At 58.4% G+C, this 16,316-nt stretch overlaps 1 long non-coding RNA gene across 1 annotated transcript; it reads left to right on the top strand.

The window, feature by feature from the left end:
- Positions 1–5,087: 5,087 nt before the first annotated feature.
- Positions 5,088–5,688, top strand: LOC135310498 (uncharacterized). The gene is made up of 3 exons (XR_010370583.1): positions 5,088–5,159; positions 5,272–5,326; positions 5,493–5,688. It is a non-coding gene; the product is annotated as an uncharacterized LOC135310498 (long non-coding RNA).
- Positions 5,689–16,316: the final 10,628 nt, after the last annotated feature.

The raw sequence follows: 16,316 nt of genomic DNA on the forward strand, positions 1-16,316 counted from the left end.
AGACGTCTTTGCTCCTGCAGTGAAAAAACTTGCAATGCCATGGGCACCCAGCACACCATCTTCTTATGCTACTTCAAAAAACTGGAATCAGGGATAATGTCAGTCATGTCCCTACAGGATTTGTTGTGGAGTAACTTGATTTGAACCAATGAAGTTACCCCTGATTCATGCCAGGAAATGTGTTAATAGAATGAGACTGTTTTGCTTTAATTTAGCATCCTTCCTGTCAGGGCATCAGTTCTACTAGTGATGTTTTACACATCTTGAGTTAAATGTGCAGTCATTGACTGTCCCGCTGGTGCCATAGAAAGCAGCTTAGGCGGAAATCCAACCTCTCCCACGTGAGCTAGGCTGGAGACTGAAATGATCCTGAACTCTTGGAGTTCAGTTCACCAGCTGTTTCTGAGGGGATGCTGTGGTGCAGTTTCATATCATGCAGCCACTAGAGATTGCTATCCCCAAAGAACATGTGGTCCTGGAGTTTGTCTTCAGAGCACAGCATTTAGAAGAAGCAACTCACCCTTCAATCTCATAGAATCATAGAATCATTAACGTTGGAAAAGACCTCGAAGATCATCAAGTCCAACCGTCAGCACAACACTACCATATCTCCTAAATCATGCCATGAAGTGTCACATCTACATGTTTTTTGAACACCTCCAGGGATGGTGACTCCACCACCACTCTGGGCAGCCTGTTCCAATGCCTCACCACTCTCTCAATGAAGAAATTTTTACCAATATCCAACCTAAACCTCCCCTGATGCAGCTTGAAGCTGTTTCCTCTCGTTCTATCACTAGTGACCTGGGAGAAGAGACCAACACTCACCTCACTACAACTTCCTTTCAGGTAGTTGTAGAGGGCAATAAGGTCTCCCCTCAAACTCCTCCACACTAAACAACCCCACTTCCCTCAATTTCTTCTTGTAAGACCTGCTCTCCAGACCCTTCACCAACTTCATTGCCCTCCTCTGGACATGCTCCAGCAACTCAATGTCCTTCTTGTAGTGAGGGGCCCAAAACTGAACACAGTACTCAAGGTGCGGCTTCATCAGTGCCAAGCACAGGGGCATGATCACCTCCCTGCTCCTGCTGGCCACACTATTCCTGATACAAGCCAGGATGCTGTTGGCCTTCTTGGCCACCCGGGCATACTGCTCCCTCATGTTCAGCTGGCTGTCAACCAACACCCCCAGGTCATTTTCTGCCAGGCAGCTCTCCAGCCACTCTTCCCCAAGCCTGTAGCGTTGCATGGGGTTGTTGTGACCCAAGAGCAGGACCCAGCACTTGGCCTTGTTGAACCTCATACAATTGGCCTCAGCCCATTGATCCAGCCTGTCCAGATCCCTCTGTAGAGCCTTCCTATCCTCGAGCAGATCGATACTCCCGCCCAACACGATGTCGTCTGCAAACTTACTGAGGGTGCACTCAATCCCCTCATTGAGATAATTGAAAAAGACATTAAACAAGATTGGCCCCAACACTGAGCCTTGGGGAACCCCGCTTGTGATGACTGGCCACCAGCTGGATTAACTCTGTTCACCACAACTCTCTGGGCTCAGCCATCCAGGCAGTTTTTTACCCAGTGAAGAGTACACCCATCCAAGCCATGAGCTACCTGTTTCGCTAGGAGGATACAGTGGGAGACCGTGTCAAAGCCTTTTCTAAGTCCTGGAAGACAACATCCACAGCCTTTCCCCCATCCACTAGGTGGGTCACATGGTCATAGAAGGAGATGAGCTTGGTCAGGAAGGTTCATTCCCTGATCCCCTGGTTGTCCTGCACTTGTCTAGTGCACTCCCTCTAGATGTATCGCTCCATAATCTTACCCGGTACTGAAGTCAGGCTGACAGGTCTGTAGTTCCCTAGGTCCTCCTTCTGGTCCTTGTAGATGGGCGTCACATCAGCAAGCCTCCAGTCATCTGGGACCTCCCTTGTTAACCAGGGCTGCTGGTTAATGATGGAGAGTGGCTTGGCAAGCTCCTCTGCCAGTTCCCTCAGTGCTCTTGGGTGGATCCCATCTGGCCCCATAGATTTGTGAGTGTCCAGGTGGAGCAGCAGGTCGTAAACTGCTTCCTCCTGGATTATGGTGGATTTATTCTGCTCTCTGTCCCTGTCTTCCAGCTCAGGGGGATGACTGGACTGGTAGTTAAAGACTGAGGCGAAGAAGGCATTTAGGTGAGTGATTCCTCCTGGAAACACCCTCGAGGGAGCCCTCGGACCCCCGCGAGCGTCTGTACCTTCGGGGTCCCCGGGAGAGGGAGAGAGCTCCCCTTGGGGAGGGACAGGGGGGACATGCTGTGGGCCATCGTCCTTGGCTGGAAACGTGGAGTGACAATACCCCGACCGACAGCTCGAGCCTGTCATGCATGAAATGTCAGCGGAGGATGGACTGGTTGCAGTTGGCCCCTGTTTCTCATGGGCTTTTGGTGTGCTTTTGGATGTTCCAGTTTGTCCTTGGTCTGGGTTAGTTCTAGCATAGCTCCGTGACAGTGGCGTGGGGCCGGGAGCTGCCCCTGTCCCACCCAGCTCCTGCGGGCCCCGCAGAACTCCTGGAAGGAGTCAGTGTCAGATGAAGCAGCCATGGTGTCACCAAAACCAGGAATAAACCCCGTAACACCAATGTAGTGTTAGAAGGCAGGCATTCTTTATTTGCGGCGCCGGATGCACAGGGGATCGCTCCTCCTACCATGCACCCCTCAGATGTCTTTGTGCCCATTAAGTACATGCTTCATAGACATATTCATTAGCTTTCTGATAAAATATACACATATTCAGATGTTATTTGCGCATGCCTATTGGTGTCTCCGGGTGCTCCTCAGGGGGCTCTGGATGAAGGACATACTCTTCCTCCCTGTGTCCGCTAGTTAACTCTTGTGTTCCCGCAAACTCGGTTCTGAGATCACGCACGTGCTGCCCGTGAGGGCTGCTCTGTTCTGGTTTAGTCTCTGCTCTGCAGTTCCTCACCTTTGTGGCTCTGTACGGCTGCGTTTCTTAAGGCCAAACGTCATCGTGACTTTGTTTAGGTACTTCGAATCTCGAGGCCTCTCTGACTCCCTAAAGTAACAAGCTTTAGTCATCGTGCAGGCTGTTCTTGTTTCGGCTGCCTCCTTATCCTGGCTAAGTTTCGGCTCTGGGTCCCAGCCTTAGTTGAGCTACACTAGATTGTATTAGTAACTCCCAACCATTTATACCCTGAACCATTGCTACCTAAACGTGAGGCTGTAATTTAGCCCTTAAAACAGAGGTTTGGAGCCTGAGCACTGGGAGTGAGGGTTTTGGGATCTAAAAATTAGGCTTTGAGTCTGATAGGAGAGGGATTCTGACAGAAACACATTATCTATTGCATTAATGATTAAAGAATACACTGATTGTCCCCAGACTTAATGTTCAGTTGGATGATAGAGCAGCACCCGTGTTTGGTTAACTTCATCACCCTGGTTACTTACAATGGCACCCCCAGGTTCTTCTCCATGGGCTTCCTACTCCCTCCCCCGGGGCCAAAACACACCTACATCCCAAAAGATACCTGTCTCTAAGGTGTGATCGCCCCTTACTGGGCACGCACTTTGAATTTTTCTAGTCTACACCTTTAAAAGCAAAGCGATGAAATTTTACACCAATCATAATAACGGTGTGTATGACTATAGTCAGTCAAGTCCACCTAAAAGGTAAAAATTAGTATAAAATTTGTAAAGAGAAAGAGGGTGTTGGGGAAGATACCATTGTGTACCACCCTGAGTCACTTCTTCATGTTTGTTTCACGTAAATCTCTAAGGCATTGGAGTCGTCCTGTAAATCTCCAATGCAGAGTCCCCTCATATTTGTTTAGCACACTTATAGCCTAGCAGTGTTATGTGTATCTTTGGTATTTATGTGTGTTTTATAACCATCAGATTTATCACCAGTAATACAAAGAACCTGTGTATTTGTTGCTTTAATGAATTGCACTATTCATTAATCTAGCCTTAATGGGTCTCATTGAACACAACCGGCCTGCGCATCTGCCAGATTAGTGACTAACAACAAATACTTCTTCAACCCTTAGGAAAAAACCACTGACCAAGTCTAAGACTGAGACTGGGCTTAGCCACGCCTAACTCCTCTTGGAGGAGTTTAGAAAGCAAAGGGGTCCTGTGTGAACCTCGTGACTCAACGGTAGGGTCTCCCCCCAGCCACTCCTCAGACTCTTACTATTAACACAACACTGGGGTCACGCAGCCGGGGGCTGGGCCGAGCAGGGAGGGACCCGCGCTGGGTTCGGGCACCATCTGGGCTCAGCATCCAGGGGATCTTCTGCAACTTCAAAGCTCTGGCCACTGCTGCTCTTGGCTGGAGGGCCAGCGGTGGCGGGCCTTCTCCTCCTCCTCTTCCTCCTTGTCCCCCCCGGGAAGGCCCCCCAGGGTCCCTCGTCCTGCAGAGTGTGGGCTTCCAACAGCTGTCACCCCTGATCTGCAGGGGGACGTCCCGGCCCCTCCTGAGCCCCTCGCATCTGCCCACACCAGCCGAGGAAGGGTGCGGGGGGCAGCAGGTGTGGCAGATGATGCTCTGCCAGCCCATGCTGTCACAAAGGGGTCTCTGCCTGCCCACGCTGTCACAAAGGGGGCTCTGCCCACCTGCCGGACTATAAAAGGGGGGGGGGGGCGGGGCCCCGCCAGAGCAGGCAGCAGGCGGTGGGCACCGCAGTCTGGCATTGTCTCAGCAGACTGCAGCCTCAGCCTCTGCCACACCGGCAGTGTTGGGGTTCTGTCCCTGGGGCCCCAGGAGGTCACTGGGGATCTGCATCGCAGGCTTGTGCTGGTGACTCGCAGAGTCACGACTGCACCGGAGCCAGTGCCATGGGGCGCTCCAACGGCCCCATCCCGGCTGAGCTGCTCCCGATCCTGATGCTGGTGCTGCAGCTCAGCACGGTCTCGGCATTGCTGTGGGCCAAGCGGCAATGGGTAGGTGACCGCTGCGCTGTGCTGTGCTGTGCCGTGGGGTGGGGTGGGATCGGGCAGCCTGTTGTGACCTCATGTGGCACGGAGAGGCATGGGGGGCTGCAGCGTGGGGCCGGGAGCTGCTCCCATCTCACCCAGCTTCTGCGTATCCTGCAGAGATCCTGGAAGAATTCGATGCGCCGGAGGAGCGCGGCAAGAGCGCGGCCGCAGGAAGAGAGGGGTGAGTGGCCCCGGCACCGAGCGCCCTGCAAACAGCCGACACCCCACGGCAGCCCTGACCCCCGGCTGTGCCGGGGGCTGCCAGCCACTCACTCCATCTCCTCCCTCGGCAGGTGCTTCTTGGGAACATGGAGGAGTGGAGAATCCCACATTGACCCCGGAGATGTGGTGAGTGCTGGGGGAGACCCTCAGACCCTGACCCATGCCCCACCCCATGCCCTGCCCCTGCCCGTGCTAGGGAGCCCTGCTCGCTGGCCGAGGAGGGGGTGATGCCCGTGGGTCCTGCGGGAGGGGCCGGGCTGCAGCAGGGTCTCTTCCCTCTCCTCCTCTGCAGGGCGAGAGCGGACGCCTGGAGCAGGGAGAGCCTGTCCCCGTGTGCCCCGCTGGCCTCCATGGACTCCCTGGGCTCCCTGGCCTCCCAGTCGTGGGGCAGCTCCATTTCCATGGGCTCCCTCTACTCCTTCCCAGAGCCCTGGCCCGGTGCGATGGCGGAGCTGGCAGCGCCCACCCGCTCAAGATTCCCCTGGTCTCCAAAGGCTGTCAAGGGGCCGGTGAGGGAGCCGGGGCCAGCCCCTCACCAGGAGCCTCCAGTGGAGGTGCCAGCAGTGACCGAGCAAGAGCAGGCTCCTGTGGACAGTGGGGACAGGGCACAGAGTGACGTGGAGCCGCCCCCCAGCAGCCCCCCAGCCACAGCCCCGCTCAGTGAAGAGCTTGTCCTGGAGCTCATCCGAGCCATCCGGGACACCATGGCAGAGACCGAGCAGCGCTGTGAGCTGCTGCGGGAAGTACTGACCCAGCAGCAAGGGATGGCGGAGGACAGCAGGGGGTCCTGCGGTGGGACCCCTCCCGGGGAGCCCTGCCAGCCCCACGCCAGCATGGAGGTGCAAGACCAGCCGGGGCTGCTGGAGGCCACGTGGCCCCAGTGTGCTCGAGAGGAGCTGCCGGGGGTGGAGACGGACAAGAACAACGCTGTGGATGGGGACACGGACAAGGCCGAGAGGAGCCGCCCCACGGGAAGTAGCCGCCCCACAGAGTCGGGCATGAGCAGCCGTGTGGGGCTGGGCAGCAGGACCACAGGAGAAGTGAAGAGGAGCAGCTCCATGGAGATGGATAGTGGCATCCGCACGGGACTCAAAAGGACCCACTCTATGGAGCAGGAAAGGAGCAGCCCCACGGAGTCAGGCATGAGCAGCCACACGGGGCTGGGCAGCAGGACCATGGGAGAAGTGAAGAGCAGCAGCTCCATGACACTGGGCAGACACAGCCCCAACGGGCTGGGCAGGAGCACAGTGGAACTGGACAGGAGTAGCCCCAGGGGGCTGCATGTTGCCAGCTCCATGGGACCAGGAAGGAGAAGCTCCATGGGGCTGCGCAGAAGGAGCCACAGGGAGCCAGAAAGAGTGAGCCCAGTGGAATGGAGGGGGAGCAGCTCCATGCGGCCAGGCAGGAGCAGCTCCACAGGCCTGGACAGGAGCACCCCCACTGCTCGGGACAGGAGCCCCCCTGCGGAGCCCAGTCCCTGGCTGCAATGGGTGCCCACAGGCAGGGCGCACGGCCAAGCTTCCCCACGGCTGTGCCCGGTAGCGCAGTGCCTTCGGGAGGGCTGTACCCGGCTCTGGCGCTCCCTGAAGGCCTGGTGGAGACGCCACTTCAAGCCCCATTACACCCGCATCCGCAAGCCCTCGTGGTGGCAGAGCTGGTACTCCAGCAGCAGCGACAGCACCGACTAATGAGGGTCCGAGCAGTGCGGGGCCCAGAACCCCCGGGGGCCGCCACCCCATCTGAAATATTAAAATTTAAATGTTTCCGCTATTCCTGGTGCTGTGGTTCATTCACCAATCCTGCAGCTGCAGGTGCGAGATGCATCCTGCAAGGGAGCCCCCCACAGGGGCAAAATCCCAGGAATGCAGACCCCCCAGAAGCCAGCAGGAGCCCCAAAGCCCCAGCAGGGAGCAGAGAAGCCTGGGGCAGAGAGGACGCAGTGTCTATCCAAGTCAGCCACTTCGCTCCCACATTCTCCTCCATGGGGGGTCCTGCTGCCTCCATGACACTGGGCAGACACAGCCCCAACGGGCTGGGCAGGAGCACGGTGGAACTGGACAGGAGGAGCCCCAAGGGGCTGCATGTTGCCGGCTCCATGGGGCCGCGCAGAAGGAGCCACAGGGAGCCAGACAGTAGGAGTCCTGTGCACATTGGGGAGCACTTGACTTCGTGAGGCTGCCCAAGCCCTGGCACATCTTGCTCAGGAGGTGACGGAGACCTCAGCTCTGGACATGAGGCGAGCAGACTTCAGGTCACTCTGGCAACTACTTAGTAAGGTCCCCTGGGGAAAATCTTTTGAAGGTGCTGGGATCCATCAGCACTGGTTGCTTTTTAATGACCACCTCCTAAAAGCACAGGAGCAGGCAATCCCTAAGTGTATGGAGTCAAGCAGGCAAGGCAGAAGGCTGCTTGGCTAAGCAAGGATCTTCTAGAAATAGGAGAACAAAGAAACTATATGTCCAGTTGAAGCAATGTCAGGCAACATGGGAGGACTCTAGGGATGCTGTTCTCCACTGCAGGGAGGAAATACGTGCGGCCAAAGCTCTGTTAGAGTTGAAGGTGGCCAGTACTCTGAGGGACGATAAGAAGGGCTTTTTGAAATACATTAATGGCAAAAGGCAGGCCAGAAATAACATTGGCCCATTTCTTGATGAGAATGGTCACCTCACAAGCAGGGCCATAGACAAGGGAGACATTTAATGCTTTCTTCGCCTTGGTCTTCAACACAATGGTGGGCTCAGGGAGCCCCAGAGCCCTGGGCTAGAGAACCATGACTGTGGGAATGATAAACTAACCAACCCTGAACTTGTGCAGGACTTGCTCCTCCATCTGGATCCCTGTAAATTGATGGAGTCTGATGGGATTCATCCAAGGGTACTTAAAGAACTGGCTGATGTCATAGCAAGACCTCTCTCAATGACTTTTCAGCGCTCTTGGGAATCGGGAGAGGTCCCGGTTGACGGGAAGCTGGCAAATGTTGTCCCAGTCTTCAAGAAGGGCAACTGGGATAAGCCTGGTAACTACAGGGCTGTCAGTCTCACTGCTGTGCTTGGCAAAATTACGGAGATTATTCTGGGAGTTATTGAAAAGCACTAAAAGACAACAATCATTGGTCCCAGCCAGCACGGGTTCACGATGGGAAAGTCCTGTTTAACAAACTTGATTTCCTTCTATGACAAGGTCACCCACTCAGCTGGCCAAGGGAAGCCAGTCAATGTGACCTTTTTGGATTTCAGTAAAGCTTTTGATACTGTCTCTCACAGTCTCCTCCTGGACAAAATGTCCAGCATACAGCTGGATAAGCACGTAACGCAGCAGGTGAGCAATTGGCTGATGGGTCGGGCTCAAAGGGTCATAGTAAATGGGGGTTACATCGGGCTGGCAGCCGGTCACTAGTGGGGTTCCACAGGGATCCATCTTGGGGCCAGCACTCTTTAATCTGTTTGTAAATGACTTGGACACGGGACTGGAAGGAATATTAATTAACTTTCCGGATGGCACAAAATTGGGAGGAGCTGTTGACACTCTCAAGGGCAGGGAGGCCCTGCAGAGGGATCTGGGCAGGCTGGAGAGCTGGGCAACCACCAACCGTATGGAGTTTAACAGAGCAAGTGCTGGGTTTTGCCCCTGGGGCGCGGCAGCCCTGGGGATACAGACAGACGGGGGCACGAGGGGCTGGGGAGCAGCTCTGCAGAGGGACCTGGGGGCTCTGGCTGACGGCAGGTGGAACACGAGCCACCAGCGTGCCCTGGCAGCCCAGAGGGCCAACCGTGCCCTGGGGGGCATCGAGCTGTGCATCGCAGCCGGGCGAGGGGGGGGATTGTCCCGCTCTGCTCCGTGCTGGGGCGGCCTCACCCCGAGCGCTGTGGGCAGCATTGGGCGCCGCAGGACATTGAGGGTATAAAGCTACTGGAGAGTGTCCAGAGGAGGCCACGGAGCTGGGGAAGGGTTTAGAGGGGAAACCGTACGAGGAGCGGCTGAAGTCCCTGGGTTTGTTCAGCTGGAGCAGAGGAGGCCGAGGGCAGCCTCATGGCGCTCTGCAGCTCCCTCCCAAGGGGAGGAGGAGGGGCAGGGCTGGTCTCTTCTCTCTGGTGACCAACGCCAGGGCCCGAGGGAATGGCAGGGAGATGTGCCAGGGGAGGGTTAGGCTGGGCATTAGGAGAAGGTTCTTCTCCCAGAGGGTGGTGGAGCCCTGGAACAGGCTCCCCAGGGAGGCAGTCGCGGTGCCAAGGCTGAGGTGAGGCAGCTCTGCCTCAGCGTGGGTGGGGACAAGAGCGAAGGTGGCAGTTTAAAACCCAGTGTACTGAGACGAAAGGTTCCGGCGCGGAGGGTCGCGCCGGAGGATCCTTCCGAAAGCGGCAAAACCGCAGCAAAAAGCGCGAAGGCAAAAACAAAAGCTCAGGAGAGCGAGGGTAGCGCAGCCTCCCCTCAGAGCGGGAAGGCGGGAACGCCTGAGGTGAGGCAGCTCTGCCTCAGCGTGGGCGGGGACAGGAGCGAAGGCGGGAAAACGCCCCCGCACGGCCTGCAGAGAGCGCGAGCGAGTAGGCCGCGGCGCGGCAGTTCGAGCGGGCGGGGCGCAGTCCCCTTCCCGGCTCTAAGGGCTCTGACAAGTCACTCAGGTAGTGGTCATCGCCCGCCCAGGAGAGGCCCCCCGGCCATGGTCTCCACTCGTCTGAGAACCGCTGCCAGAAGGAATGTGGTGACTCGGAGCCCCCGCACAAACACACAGCTGTCAGGGTCTGGCTGAAGGCAGTGCCTGAGCCTGGCCATTCGCATCAGAGGGCAGCAGAGACAGCAGCTGCTTGCGGTGTGACCAGGGGGGTGATCTGCTCAGCCTGGTGGCAGAGCTGAAGGAAGAAGTGGAAAGGTTAAGGAGCATCAGGGAGTGTGAGAGGGAGATAGATTGGTGGAGCCGCACTGTACCATCCCTGGGACTAAGGCTCCACAAGAAGCTCCACAGGAAGCAGAGAATCCTCTGCCATCCTGCCACCAAGCATCAGGAGGGAAAAATCAGGACTGGAAACAGGTCCCTGCTCGGGGCGGCAGGCGAATCCCCTCCTGGCCTCCCTCACCTTCCCAGCTGCCCCCGCACAACAGATATGGGGCTCTGGAACTTGAGGGCCAGGCAAATGAGGATGTAGGTGAAGGTCTGTCCTGGGGGTTCCTAGGGAGAGTCAGTCAGCCCCGTGCATTATGACTGCCCATGTTAAGAAGAAAAGGAGGGTAATTGTTGTAGATGATTCCCTTCTGAGGGGGACAGAGGGCCCAACATGCTGACCAGACCCATCCCACAGGGAAGTCTGCTGCCTCCCTGGGACCAGGATTAGAGATGTTACTAGGAAGCTCCCTGGTCTGGTTCGGCCCTCTGATTATTACCCAGTACTGGTTATGCAGGTGGGCAGTGATGAGGTTGCAGTGAGAAGCTGAAGAGAAATCAAAAGGGATTTCAGGGCACTGGGGCAACTAGCTGAAGGATTGGGGGCGCAGGTACTGTTTTCCTCAATCCCATCAGTGGCAGGGAAGAATAATACTGACGGGAACAGGAAAACTAATCTGATTAACACGTGGCTCAGAGGCTGGTGCCATCGGTAGAATTTTGTTTTTTCTGATCATGGCGAGGTTAACACGGCACCAGGCCTGCTGGCGGCAGATGGAGTTCAGCTGTCTCAAAGGGGGAGAACAATTCTTGCTCATGAGTTGGTGGGGCTCATCAAGAGGGCTTTAAACTAGGTTCAAAGGGGGAAGGGGATACAACCAGGCCTACCAGAGAGGAGCCTAGAGGTGGTATGCCAGGGTTGGGGGTGAAACTGATAGCCCAGCTCAAGTGCATCTACACCAATGCATGCAGCATGGGCAACAAACAGGAGGAGCTGGAAGCCATTGTGCAGCAGGATAGTGCTGACTTAGTTGCCATCACAGAGACATGGTGTGATGACTCTTACCACCACAGCGCAGGGCACGCAGCCACAAGGGAGAAGACACCCAACTTTTGGCACCCACACAACTAACTCCCGGCACCGAGAGAGACAGACAGCTGGGAGAATGGCTGGGGGGAGCCCCCTAGCTCTTGATGGTGCTGCTGCGCGTGGGGCTTCCAAGGCAATGGCCCCCGGGGACTTTGCTGCCCTTCCCACCACAAGAAGCCTCTTTTTCTCCCCTGGTTCAGACCAGCATTACCAGCAATCTTGGACGCTCTGCTGGTACTGCCCCAACCAGAGCTTCTCCCTCAAGAGACCCTCTTTGGTAACTCTCGCGTGATGGGCTAAAGCTCCTCCGCAGCCCCACGCAAGGGCTCAAAGAGACAACGGCTCGAGGGCCAGCCCAAACCATGCTTGCTCACCTCCAGTCAACGGGGACCTCCCCAGAGAGCCAGGGCTGCTCATAAATGATGGAAGGTGGCTTGCTGAGCACTTCTGCCGCTCTTTCAGCACCCTTGCGTGGATCCCATCCACCCCATAGACTTGTGTGTGAGTCAAAGGGGTGTGGCAGGGCGCTCACCATTTCCCCCTGTGTTTCGGGGTCTTTGTTCCATCCCCGACCCTGTCTGCCAGCTCAGCACTGCTTCTCGGTACCCCGGACACAATTGGTCTTCCTCTTAAAGGCTGAGGCAAAGAAGGCATTAGAACCTCAGTCCTTTCCTCACCCATTCTCACTACGTTTACCCCCACAGCCAGTAAAGAGGCAGATTCTCATTCGCCCTCCTTTTCTTTTTAATGTATTTGAAGGAAGAGGCAGGGGCCTTGGCCGAGGAGCAGGAGTGGGAAGATGACAGCGACAAGGAGCTGTCCCAAGGGGAGGACACCATCATCTCCAACACCTGGGTCAACCCCTCACTAACAGAGTGCTTGCAGGGCCCCCACCCTGGTCCCCAGGAGCGGCCCAGCTCGCCCAGCACCGTGGGCACAGATGCAGCACAAGAGGCAGCCGGCGACCCGCAGAGCACGTCTCTTGCCCCGGTAGGTGCCACAGGTGCTGAGCCGGCACCTTGTGCCCTCTCCGCAGCTCCCAAAGCAGAGGGGCGCCGCTCGCCACTTGCTCCCGCGGCACAGGAGCAGGCAGAGGCAGCAGCTTCTCCTGTCTTTGCCAAGCAGGCCACAGCAGCACAGGCGGAGAGCCAGGCACCTGCCCCGCACAGCCCCACAGACAGCGAGCCGGCTCTGTACGACACCGCCCAGCACACCGTGACGGAGGTCGTGGGCAGGGCGGTGGTTGTCATCCAGGGACTGGGGCAGCAGCCGGATGAACAGCAGGCCCTTGTCTCCGCGGCAGTGCATGAGGTTGAGGTGAGGCAGGCGCACATGGCCGGCACTGCGTGTGTACGGCAGGGTGCTGCCTGGTGCTCTCCGTGTCAGCCCGCTGGCATCCCCACCCTCCCCTACCTGTGCTCTTGCTCTCCCCGTGCAGGTGGCCTCCGAGCACAGGGGCAACACACAGCCCTCCTCCACCTCCAGGGACATGCCCGAGGATGACGCAGGTACGTCCCGAGTCAAGCAATGCCCCGACCAGGGCAGGCCTGGCCCAGCCGTCCCGGCAAGCAGCACCCAGGCCAGGCTGGCAGCACTGTGCGCGCGTCAGCTGGCCCTGCCCCGGCCACCCCTCCCTGGGGAAAGCCTTCGGTGGTGGGGACAGGCAGGAGCTTGCCCGGTGCCCACCCAGACCCTCACCTACAGCTCTCCTCTCCCCACAGGCATCGCTGCCCTCCCACAAGCACTGGCTTCACGGCGACGGCCCTCCCTCTTGAGGAGGGCGCTCAGGGCTCTGTGCTCGGCTTTCCGCTTTACCTGCATCGTGGCACAGGAAGAGCAGCACCACCACGATGCCAGCGCCAGGCGGGTCCCGCGACACGGCAGCTGGCCCTGAGCCTGTGTGGCATCCACAGGGAGCGGCACGGGGAGGCATGCAAGGGATGGGTGCATGGACGGCGCCCCAGGCATTCGGCTGCCATGAGGACATCTTGCTGCCAGCCTCTACTCAGCCATGGATGCTTTCCTAGGCCAATAAATGATGACCGTTTCCCCCCAGTGCTCATCTCTGCCTGCTGCATCTCAGGAGAAAGATGGGTGCAGGCATGGCCCATGCCGGCAGGCAGAGCTCGAGGGCCCCTCTGCTCCCTCTGCTCCAGGCGAGCAGAGCCCATGCCCTTGGCCTCTGACCCTGCCTCCGGCGCTCCAGCTCCCATCCAGCTGGGGTCTCCGCTGGCCTCGCTGCCCACCCCTGCCCACCTTGGCCTCCAGGGCCTTTCCCACAGCCACGGCTGCTCTTCAACCACCCGGCCCCGGCCCTACCTCCTGCGGGGCATCAGCCCATCCCTGGGCCGCCACTTGGCGCTTGCCTTTGCTGGACTCCGTGGGGTCCCCGGCAGCCCGTTCCTCTGCCCTGAACACTTCCTCCCAAAAACTGCCCAGCCTCCAAGACTCCCACTGCCACCCACAGCGTGGGCACCTGCCCTGTCCTGCCTGTCGGCGTGATCTCTCCCACGCTCCACCTCTGCAGGAAAGGTGCTGAAGAAGGGCCACCCGGGAGGGACCTCCCCGCTAAGCAGCCCCCAGCCGGGCTCGGGATGATGAGCACCACTGCCCTCAGAGCCCAACCGGACCGGCCAACGCACCCCCCACCCCGGGCGCTGGTCACAGAGCCTCCCCTCTCTGCTCAGTCCCACGCCCAGGGGCAATCCCAGAGGGCCTCAAGCCTGCCTGGCACCGTTGGCCCTGGGGAGAGCCCACCTGGCTCTTCCCACACCTCTGCTCCTCTGGCACGGCCCTGGGAATGACGTCCAGCAGCGTTTGTGACATCACCTTCCCGGGACACTTCAGAGCAGCCTGGAGGTTCTCCCACCGCTCCTCCTTGTCACAGAGTCTTAGAATCTCAAAGCCCAGGTTGGAAGGGACCTCAGGGATCACCTAGTCCAACCTTTCTGGGAAGTGCACAGCCTAGACAAGATGGCCCAGCACCCTGTCCAGAACACTCTTAAAGGTGTCCAACGTGGCCGAGTCAACCCCTTCCCTGGGGAGATTATTCCCATGGCTGACTGTCCTCAATGGGAAAAATTTTCCGCTGATGTCCAATCGGAATCTCCCCAAGAGCAACTTGTGTCCATTCCCCCTTGCCCTCTCCGTGGGACTCCGTGTAAAAAGGGAGTCTCCATCTTCTTTGTAGCTACCCTTTAAGTACCGGTACATGCTGAGGAGATCCCCTCTGAGCCTCCTTCTCTCAAGGCTGAACAAACCCAGCTCTCCCAGCCTATCCTCGTACGGCAGCTTCCCTGTCCTCTGATCATCCTGGTGGCCCTTCTCTGGGCCCCTTCCAGCCTGTCCACATCCTTTTTGTATAGCAGGGAACAGAACTGGACACAGTACTCCAGGGGTGGCCTGACAAGTGCTGAGTAGAGCTGGATGATGACTTCTTAATCTCTGCTGGCAATGCCCTTTTTGATGCAAGCCAGCATCCTGTTGGCCTTCTTGGCCGCAGCAGCACACTGTTCGCTCATGTTGAGCTTCCTGCCCACCAGGACCCCCAGGTCCCTTCCCACAGAGCTGCTCTCTCCAGCCAGGTGGATCCCAGTCTGTGCTGCACTCCTGGATGATGTTTTCCCAGCTGCATGATCTTACACTTGTCCTTGCTGACCTTCATAAGGTTCTTGCTGGCCCACTCCTCCAGCCTACCCAGATCTCCCTGCAGAGCAGCTCTCCCTTCTGGAGTGCCTACTTCCCCACTCAACTTGGTGTCATCAGCAAACTTCATCAGGCTACGCTTGATGCCGGTATCCAGATCACTTATAAAGATGTTGAATAACATTGGGCCCAATATCCATCCCTGGGGGACTCCACTAGTGCCAGGTTGCCAGTTTGAGAAAGAGCTATTTACCACACCCCCCTTTGGGTGTGGCCTGTCAGCCAGTTCCCCACCCACTGCACAGGCCGCTTGTCTAGGCCATAACACATCAATTTCTCCAGGAGGAGACTGTGGGGGACCCTATCAAAGGCCTTGGAGAAGTCTAGGTAGACAATGTCCACTGCCTGCCCCGGTGTCCTCTGGAAGATGGCTCTGCCACAGTTGCTCCCATCGCCACAAATCTCCCCACATCAGCACGCCCTGCCGCAGAGCAGAGCGCGGCTTTGCGCTGGCACGGCACGGCTCCCCCCAGCCCCGGGATGCTCCCCAGCCAGTCGCACAGTCATTTGGTAAACAGTTTAATTAATACACTGAAAGGACCGCTGCCAGCCCCAGCTGGAGTTCACCCGCTGCTCTGCTTGGCCACCGCTCTCTCGTCTCTCTCTTCACCAGTGCTCAGATGGGTGCCCTTTCCACGGGGCAGGGAGGCCCAAGCCTTGTGGCCCTGCAGCAAGGGACAAGCAGCCACCTCACCGCGTGACACCCGGACAGGGGCAGAGCTCTCCCTCTCGGCGGGGAGCAGCAGCAGGTGCCAGCCCCTGCCCATGCTGGGCCACGCACGCAAGGCCGCCCGGGGCAACGGCCCAGCAGGAGCCCCTCGGGAAGGTGCCCAAGGTGTACAGGCCTACACCGGCCTCTTCCGCTCTCCTCCGTGAGGAACGCACCGCGGCCAAAAGGGAAACACCACCCCTTTGCGACCGGGACACGAGAGCCCAGCGGGGATGGCGGGCGAGAGAGCAGAGGTGCTGGCGGGGAGGGCGCTCTCCCTCGGAGAGAGAGATCACATCAGGACCTGAGCACTGTGCTGCTCCCACCCCTCAGAAGCTTTAGAAAAACACAGGGCTGCTCCTTGGAAACGTGCCCGTTGGTAACTGCTCGGACGCTTCCCCTTCCGCGAGCGGCCAGCCCGGAGCAGGCAGGAGCACAGGGAGTGGAGCCGGCACTGAGGCCTGCACTGGAGCTTTCCTGCGTGACGGGGCCTGCGGGGCTCCCCTGCGTTCCTCTGCGCGCGCGGGCGCCGCAGCACCCCCAGGCCTGGGGGCCCTGTGTGGCCGCAATGCCTGGGGACAAGGCCGCGGCGGTGGCACCCGGAGCGGCTGAATGCACGCAGGACGGAGCTCTGCAGCGCCCGCCGCCACCGGGGCTATGTGGGAGGTGTTGGGTCGGGCCTGCCGCGGCCTCGCAGAGGGCAGAGCAGGGGCTGTCCCGGGCCAGGCACAGCCGG

The sequence above is a fragment of the Phalacrocorax carbo genome, chromosome 1, assembly GCF_963921805.1.
Source record: "Phalacrocorax carbo chromosome 1, bPhaCar2.1, whole genome shotgun sequence".
Classification (NCBI taxonomy): Eukaryota; Metazoa; Chordata; class Aves; order Suliformes; family Phalacrocoracidae; genus Phalacrocorax; species Phalacrocorax carbo.